The following is an 8,726-nucleotide window of genomic DNA, read 5'->3' as shown; positions in this document are numbered from 1 at the left end:
TTCAGAATCTGATTGGGGAATTGTGGTATACCTAGGACTTTAAAACTCTTTATTTCTAGTCTGTATCTCTCAGAGTTGATGTTTTTCTACTTCTAGATTTATCCAATGCAATGTAACTTTGGTAAAATTGATTTTATACAATGTATGTGACCAATACAATGCGATTGAATTCCTGAATCCCTGGCCTTGAAGGCACTTAACAGCAAGCTGGTAATTCTGGCTGCACGTACAGCAAGCATGTCCAACTTCTGGGAAAGATCAGAGGGATTTGGATAGTTCAGTACGGAGATAAGAATCTAGGGTTAATAGGTAAAATCCTGTTACAGAGAGAGTATAATTTTCTAAAATTAATAATTAATTTATTTGAAAAATTAATATTTATGGTGTTAAGGAGGTAAGTACATAAAGAAGGGGGAAGGAAAGCTATTCAATAAATGCAAAAATTTTAAATAAAAATAGTATCTTACAAGACAAAAACAAATCATTTGTGCAGGTGGGGGCAAGGAGATATTTCAAATTCTAGCTTTCTCTGCATCTCTGGCTTACCTTCTGTGAGTATGTCTCTGAAATCCATTTCACCATAGGACGTCCTATGCACATCCTTTGCCCTATCTCCAATGAACTGTGGATCATTTCCTGAAAATAATTTTCATAGCATTCTTCATTTGTGTATATTAATCCTTCTCCTTGGAATGTCTTTTCCATTTTTAATTGCCTTGAAAATTTCTACTTATGCATCAGGGCCCAGTTTGCATGTCCCTTATTCTACAAAATTTTCTTACCAACTATAAGTACACGGTGGAAGTTACTATGATCCCTATGCCCACAATATCCCATTATCTTCACCACATCCAGTATTTTGTTCCTACTAGCTTCTGCTATATTGTTTGTAATGTGTGCCTTTTTCATGCCCCTCTCCACTGGTTTGCAAGCTCCTTGAGAACTGTATTTCAGTATCTTAAACAGTGTCTGCTATTTAGTAGAAGCTCAAATAAGTTAACCATATGAAGTGAATAAAACAATTCTATAATATTAGATTCACCTTCATAACATAGACAAAATAAGTTGTCTAAGAAAGATGGATATATTAATATAACTGCATATATTTAACTCAGGATGAAGAAATATTAAGAGTGCTGTAGTATCTTTGGAAGGTGAGCTTCCTAGAACATTGGAAAATTAGAGATACAGATATCATTTATGGGAAACAAGGCACTTGACAATGCTTTTTCCTTGTAGATGAGAAAACTCATTTATGTTAAATTTGTATCAGGAACAAGGATATTTGTTAATAGTCTCTTTAAAAGAAGTATATAGATCATGGGTGCAAGTTTTTCTGGATTGGTGATGAAAGACTGCATGTAAAAGAGTTCTGGTATAACAAATATTTTGCTTCTTTCTTAACACTGGCAGGATCCTAAAGGCAAAGAGTATCCTGAGAAACTGGGTAGAGGAAACTGAAAACTCACCCGAAATTTATGTCATTCCTGCAGTATATTCTATAACACCACCTACAAGTGATTCATTTGGTATCCTTGACTGAATAAATTAAGAATTTATAACAGGTGTACATGTATGAACTTTCTCTGCCATCTGTGATCCACCTGCAATGCTGAAAATTATTTATATAGGATTGCATTGATCATTTTCCTCAGCACTGCTCTTACCAAAGATTGTACAATATGGAAGGTCTTCGATTTCAAAGAAAAGCTCTTCAGACCCCCAGTAAAGCATGAATGGAAATTAGGTTAATGTGCATTTAATGTGGATTTGCAAATGTGTCCACTTTTAGGGCATTCACAAATGTGTGCGGCTTGCTTAAGATGATCTGATAGTTAACCTATGACCTAGTTGATCATATCTGCATCTGAACTCATCCTCTGTATGGTTTTGCCCTTTCTGCTTTGAATGCTAGTTCCTATTTCTAAAATTGGTAGAAATGTAAATGGTGTATTTCAGAATCTGTCTCTGTCTTGGAAAACTGTGGCTCCAATAGCTGATTACAGGAAGCTTATTAACCATTGTACTAAGGCACACGGTGTGCCTGAAATGGCATAGATGAGACATTGACCTTTTCATTCTTCAGAGTGGCCAGAAGCAAGCTCTACGATGGTATCTCTGACTATAAGCAGCCTCATACTTTCATCTGAGTCTACAGATTAAATGCAATTCTTCTTTTATGTGTGCCATGATGTGAAAAGCTTGGAAAGCACTGAATTGTAGCATGTTGCTACTGAAACCCGTGAGATGTATCTGTAAGAGAATTACAGGCACATTGAGAGGATCATAGCACAGTGGCCAGGAGCTTGGACTTGATGACATGCTGCCTGAGTTTGAATCCCTGCTCTCTTCTTTATTAACTGGACAGCATTGGATGAATACTCAGCTTCTCTATGCCTTACTGTTCTTAACTGCAAAATGGAGATAATAACAGAAGCTAGCCTATAGGGTTGAGAAGACTGATTAAATTAATGCAGCTAGTCAGAGGACTTAGAACATATTTGACATACAGTAAAGGCTATGAAAGTGTTTACTATTATGATTGGTTTTCTTGGTAAAGAATATGTTTAACTAAATATCATAGAGTTGAAAAGAACATTTGTCTTTCGCACTTAGATTGCCATCATAGAGATGTCTTTATCTGTAGGAACTATGAGCAAGCTCTCTATATTCTTAGTTATTTGGGTAAAATGTACAGTGCTAAGGACTTTTCAAATTCTCATTTTATTGATATCAATCTGTAAGCAGAAGCTTCAAATTCTAGATAAGTTTTATAAAAATTAAAATTTTTTTTATTGGGCCAAATCATCTGTGACTTAAATAGATTCATGATAGAAAAACAAAACAAAACAGGCCGGGCGCGGTGGCTCACACCTGTAATCCCAGCATTTTGGGAGGCCAAGTCGGGCGGATCACGAGGTCAGCAGATCAAGATGATCCTGGCTAACATGGTGAAACCCTGTCTCTACTAAAAATACAAAAAATTAGCCAGGCGTGGTGGCGGGCACCTGTAGTGTCAGCTACTCAGGAGGCTGAGGCAGGAGAATGTCGTGAACCTGGGAGGCTGAGCTTGCAGTGAGCCGAGATTGCGCCCCTGCACTCCAGCCTGGGTGACAGGGTGAGACTCCTTCTCGAAAAAAAAAAAACGAACAAAACAACAACAACAACAACAAAAACCGGGTGAATTGTAATAGTTTGTAAGCAGATTTCAGTTCACCATAATGTTTCACTAGAGCAAAAATGTGGGGAGCAAACAGATACTGACAGCTCCATCATTCCTATGAGGGTAGTCAGGTGATGGGCATCTGCTTAGGAAATAACATGGAAACGAGTTCCAGAACTTCAGTTGGTTTTATATGTGGGCTTGAGAGTGGACACCCTTGCTACTTAAAAGCTGAGGGCATGCCCCTGACAGGACATTTTCTCATTCAAACAGTCTCCTATACCAAGCAACATTTTAAATAAGACTTTAGGACTTATCTTTGATAGATTAATATGAAGTAGAGGTCCCAAATGGATTTAAAATTATGATTGAATTGACTCAAACTATAAAATTTCATACTTAAAACTGTGTGAAATGTGATGATTATGACTCTTTTTTGAACTATACGTGGCATGTGTGTATCTTTTTGATTTGTAGTTAAAGCTGACAAGACTTTAATATTTCAATAGCATCTTTATTAGTGGTACTCAAAGAATTGTTATACAAATTGAAAACATTAGGGATCTTTCCTTTTACATATGCCATTATATTTAAAGGATACAAACAAATATTTTTTTCATCTCATAGTGTTAATTCAATGCTTCAGCTCATTTCAGTCCAACACACATCAGATAAATGCTCCCTCCCTGAACATTCTCTACCCGTTAACTAATATTGTGATCAAGCCATAAATTAATCAGGCAGTTTATTCACCACACTGCTGCAGTCATTCTCCAGTAGCAACTTGGATGCTTCAGAGAGTAAGTTGACTATGGAAGTGCACAAAATGGCATCTTAATGACCTGAAGGAGCTAATATAGTTCTGTAAGTGCCTAGCTAAATATCACAGAGTGACTTGGACGCTGGGGAGAGCTTGGCTCATTATTCCACTCTGCTGAGCTAAATCATTTGGGTTCTCTCTATTTGCTGTTGGCATTTCTCTTTTCCTTTCTCTGCTCATGCATAAAGGATATTGATTTAAATAAAAGATACTGTAAACATGCACTCTGTTAGGGAAATCTGACTATACAAGTATAATTTCAAAGGTCAGAGTTCTCCCCCTGCTTGATTTACATTAATTTGTGCTTGAAGAAAATGCCTACTTGAGTAAATAATTTTTTTAAGTTTGACTCACATATTGTTCTGTGCTCTTCTATCATGTTCTCCCAAAACCGATCAAAGAGGAAAATCATATTTACTGTAAAACCTCATACTTGGAATCAATTCCATGTAGTACAGTAGATTTAACCTCCGGGAAAAATAAGGAGCCTGGAATTTAAGTTTGTCTGAAAGAATCTGGAACTCTTCCTAAAATGTTTTGCCATAGTGAAGTAAATAGTTTTTATTTTTAAAGACTATTTTACAACTTTCTAGGACAACACACTTTTTTAGTTCCACAAAGAAATTTTAAAGGTGTATCTTTACTGGCATGCAATAACTGACAAAAATAAAAATAAAACGGTATAAATATGTGTATTGCAAAAACGCCAAATAATGTAATGCATTTTACGCCAACAAAAAAAATGCCTTTAAATACCATTGTTTTTGCACATAAATTCACCTTTCAGGGTTGATTTGCTCGTATTAAAATGTTCTTCCATCAATAAGGTTAATAAACATTATCTTAGAGGTCTGTTTCTCCCATTTTCAATTGTTTATTTAGCATTTTATCACTTTAGTTACTCCTTAGAGCTAAAAGATAAATATGAATTAAATATTTGTAAGCTAATGACCAAATATAGTTGACAACAGTGACGTAAGCACACAATTTAATAATTAGGCCATATCACATACACATATTTTTAATCTTGATTTTTTTTTTTTTTTTTGGTTTGTGTGTTTTTGCAGACAGGTTTGTTTCCAATTTACAGCTTTATGCTTTATTAGATGAATTGTGAAATGGGGATAATCATTTCTACCTGAAAAATTGTTGGGAAAATTACTGATAATAATGGTGACCAGTTAGTGATCATCTTATTGTGCTCACTCTTCCTGCAGCACGCTAAGTACCACATTGTTTTATTTTAACCTTATGACAAAACTTCGAGGTAGATAGCAAGATTGTTATATTTACAGATGAAAAATTGAAGTCAAGTGATGTGATATTCAAGATCACATCGCTATGAAACTGCAGAACCAGGAACGGAATTTTCCCAGTCTGACTCTCAAGAAAAAGAAAAAGAAGAAAGAGCTTAATCACTGAATTGACTTGTTGCTGACTCTGGCTGTGAGTAGTGTTTTTAAAGAACGTAGACTGTTGCCTGGACTCTGATCTGATAGGAGCTCAGTAATTAGTAGCTATAATTAAACATCATTATTGCTTTAATATTCAATAAAAGTCATCTTAATTATTGAGAATTTAAAATTACTGCTGGAATTCATGAGGTTTTACTTGTCTTGGTAGTTGTAATTCTAGACTTACCATCAGCTTACATTGTTGCATTACAGTATTTCTGATAGCATGTGTTTTTCTGTGCTTCAATTCGAACTGTAAGCCCAATACTTGCTTTCACTCTCAAATCCTCTGGAATTATAAATACTTTTGACAGATTTATAGTCATTAAGTTGTCAGATGTGAATACAGAATCAATTCTCTATCTGTTTTAGGCACATAGTGGGTTATTTGTTTACCACTCCAATCCCGTAAGATTTCCTTAGGCTTCCACTGCTTAGTTCATAAAACCTTCTTTCATTCACTTGAATTATTCCCCATACCCCAATTTACATCCCTTCACCTCTGCTTCTTCTTTTTTATTGACTCCATACTCATTTTCCCCCATAAAACTGTTATAGTACAGAACATACATAGTCCAACTTTTATGTCACTCTACATATTACTTTACTATTTGCCTCTGTCTCTAGATGTTGCTAAAATCCTCAATAATGTTTCCCAGGAGGAGACTCCTAGGGGCCAGGTAGTTCATATAAAATGCTTTCTGCATACCCTTAATTATTACTCAGACATTTGTAGTAGTTTTCTTTTAAGGTGAGCATAGCCCTTTGTTGTTTCATGGTATAGGTAATTTTTTCTTCATAAATGCCGAAAGTGTTGTGCTCAGGTACGGAATTATGACGAGGCTTTGTAAACTTGAGGTGTACCTAATATTTTCAAGTCAAGGAAAGCAATTCGGACCTAGAAATAGATCTGGCCATCTTTTTAAGAGTAAAATGAATAGTTGTTGCTAATTCTGCTGCTCTTTAAATTATCGTATCTTGAATTATACATTTTGGAATAGAGGGCTAGGAACAAAGATCAAAAGACATTTAATTTCTATGATGGCATTATTCTGTCATTATGTGCTATAGACCAGAAGATGTTTATTCATGCCTAAGAAATGTAATAGGCTAAAATGTATATATGTATGTGTGTATATATATGTAGAGTTTTGTATATATTTGTATATATACACATGTATTATATATAATGTGTGTCTATATATACAGACACATAAAATCACATGAATTCTAAAGTGATATATTTATACAAATAATATACTATATGTATTATATATGATAGAGTATATCATATATAATTCAGTCAAATAATTCCTTTTATTTACAAAAACTAGATATTTAACTATATTTTTATTTGGCTTCAATCATATGGCAAAAGCTCTAGTTTTCCATTTCCCTGTGTGTGTGTGTGCGTGTGTGTATTGTGCGCGTGCGTGCATGCATCTATGTGTGTGCATCTATAGAGTTAACGTATTTAATGTAATGAAGAGTTTTATTATTTTGTCTTTTCAATGGTATCATGTATTTTGAATGTTCATTATGGTGTCGAGTAATTTATCTCTCACTTTAAAAGAGAGTACCTGAAAAATGGATTTATTTCCATCAACATCACATTCGGGCTTAACTTTATCATTATTTCTTTTTTCTTTTTTTTTTTTTTTTTTGTTGTTGAGATGGAGTCTCTCATTGTCGCCCAGCTGGAGTGCAATGGTGCCATCTCAGCTCACTGCAGCCTCTGCCTGCTGGTTCAAGCGATTCTCCTGCCTCAACCTCCCGAGTAGTTGGGATTACAGGCACCTGCCACCATGCCTGGCTATTTTTTTTTTTTTTTTTTGTATTTTTAGTAGAGACGGGGTTTCACTATGTTGGCCAGGCTGCTCTCTAACTCCTGACCTCGTGATCCACCCGCCTCAGCCTCCCAAAGTGCTGGGATTACAGGTGTGAGCCACTGCACCCAGCCCATTATTTCTCTTTTTTAAGTTTAACAAAGTCAAGCAGGAAGTCAAATACTGCATGTCTTCTCTTCTAAGTAGGAGCTAAACTGCATACACAAGCACATAGAGAGTGGAATTACAGACATTAGAGACAGAAGAAACGGGAGGGTGGGAGGAAGGGTGAGGCATAAGAAATTACCTAAAGGGTACAATGTACACTATTTTCGAGTGATGGTTACACTGTAATGCCCAGACTTCACCACAGCAGGATATATCCGTGTAACAATACTACACTTGTACCCCCTAAATTTGTAAAAATAAACCTTAAGAAACCCCACAGAATCATATAACTTTAGAATTGCAGTGAATCAGAATAGGAATAGGTTATTAAGTCAGACTCTTCATTTTACATGATATTTAAAACTGAGGTGTGTGGGTATGTTTATGCTTTCATAAATTAATAGTTAAAACAAAATGCTTGATACTGAAGTGTTGGGGTTTTTAAGCAACTTTTAAAACTCTTAGGATTTTCTGTTGACATTCTAACAAGGAAGGAAAAAATATCCATTACTTGGTTTTCAAGTTCCTTTTAAAAATTTTGTAACAGCATCACTTTCTGGGAAAGCATCTCCTAAAATGGCCTGAGGTAACCTCTATGGGATAATGGTTTATAAATACATTTTAGTTAGTTCAGTTGTAATGAGTGGCACATGTGTGAAGAAGCATATTTTAAGTTCATGGATACTGAGCTTAGTGAATGTTGTTTTGCTTTATAAGAGTCTGTTGGGGGCCATTATGAATAATGATGAGGAAATAACATATATTTGCATCTATAGTGCATGCCCCATGGCAGCAAGGCCTTGAGAAACCTCACTGTCCAGGTTCCATTGCCTGAGTGACATTGCAGACTACCCTCCCCAACAGAGCAAAGCTGCAATCAGCGTGTTTCTACAAGGATCATTACCTTTTTGACACCACTTTTATTGCTTCTTTCATCCTAAATTTCTTTGAGGATGAGTTTTATTCAATCTATAACTATAATACATCTAGTTTTGACATTTTTTATCAGTAATTACAAAAGAATCAGTAGCATGGAATTTGGAGCAATTCAGGTATTTTCTAACTCAACTGTGTCTCTTGCTTATGTAGAGCTTTTGATATGAAATGTGACAAGCAAACTTTCCTATTTTGTACAGTGAGGACCAGGAAGAGAGAATCTGCTCAAAATCTCCTAATTCGAGACAACCTTTGCACACTCTTTCTAAACCAACACCATCCTCATCTTTCTCTGTTTCTTTTTTTCTACTTTGTGTTCCTTTAGCATGTATCACTCCTTGACATTATAATATTTAATT

This window comes from Rhinopithecus roxellana, chromosome 3, assembly GCF_007565055.1.
Source record: "Rhinopithecus roxellana isolate Shanxi Qingling chromosome 3, ASM756505v1, whole genome shotgun sequence".
NCBI classification, from domain to species: Eukaryota; Metazoa; Chordata; class Mammalia; order Primates; family Cercopithecidae; genus Rhinopithecus; species Rhinopithecus roxellana.
The sequence above is the reverse complement of the archived record's forward strand: the minus strand, read 5'-3'. Positions refer to the sequence as shown.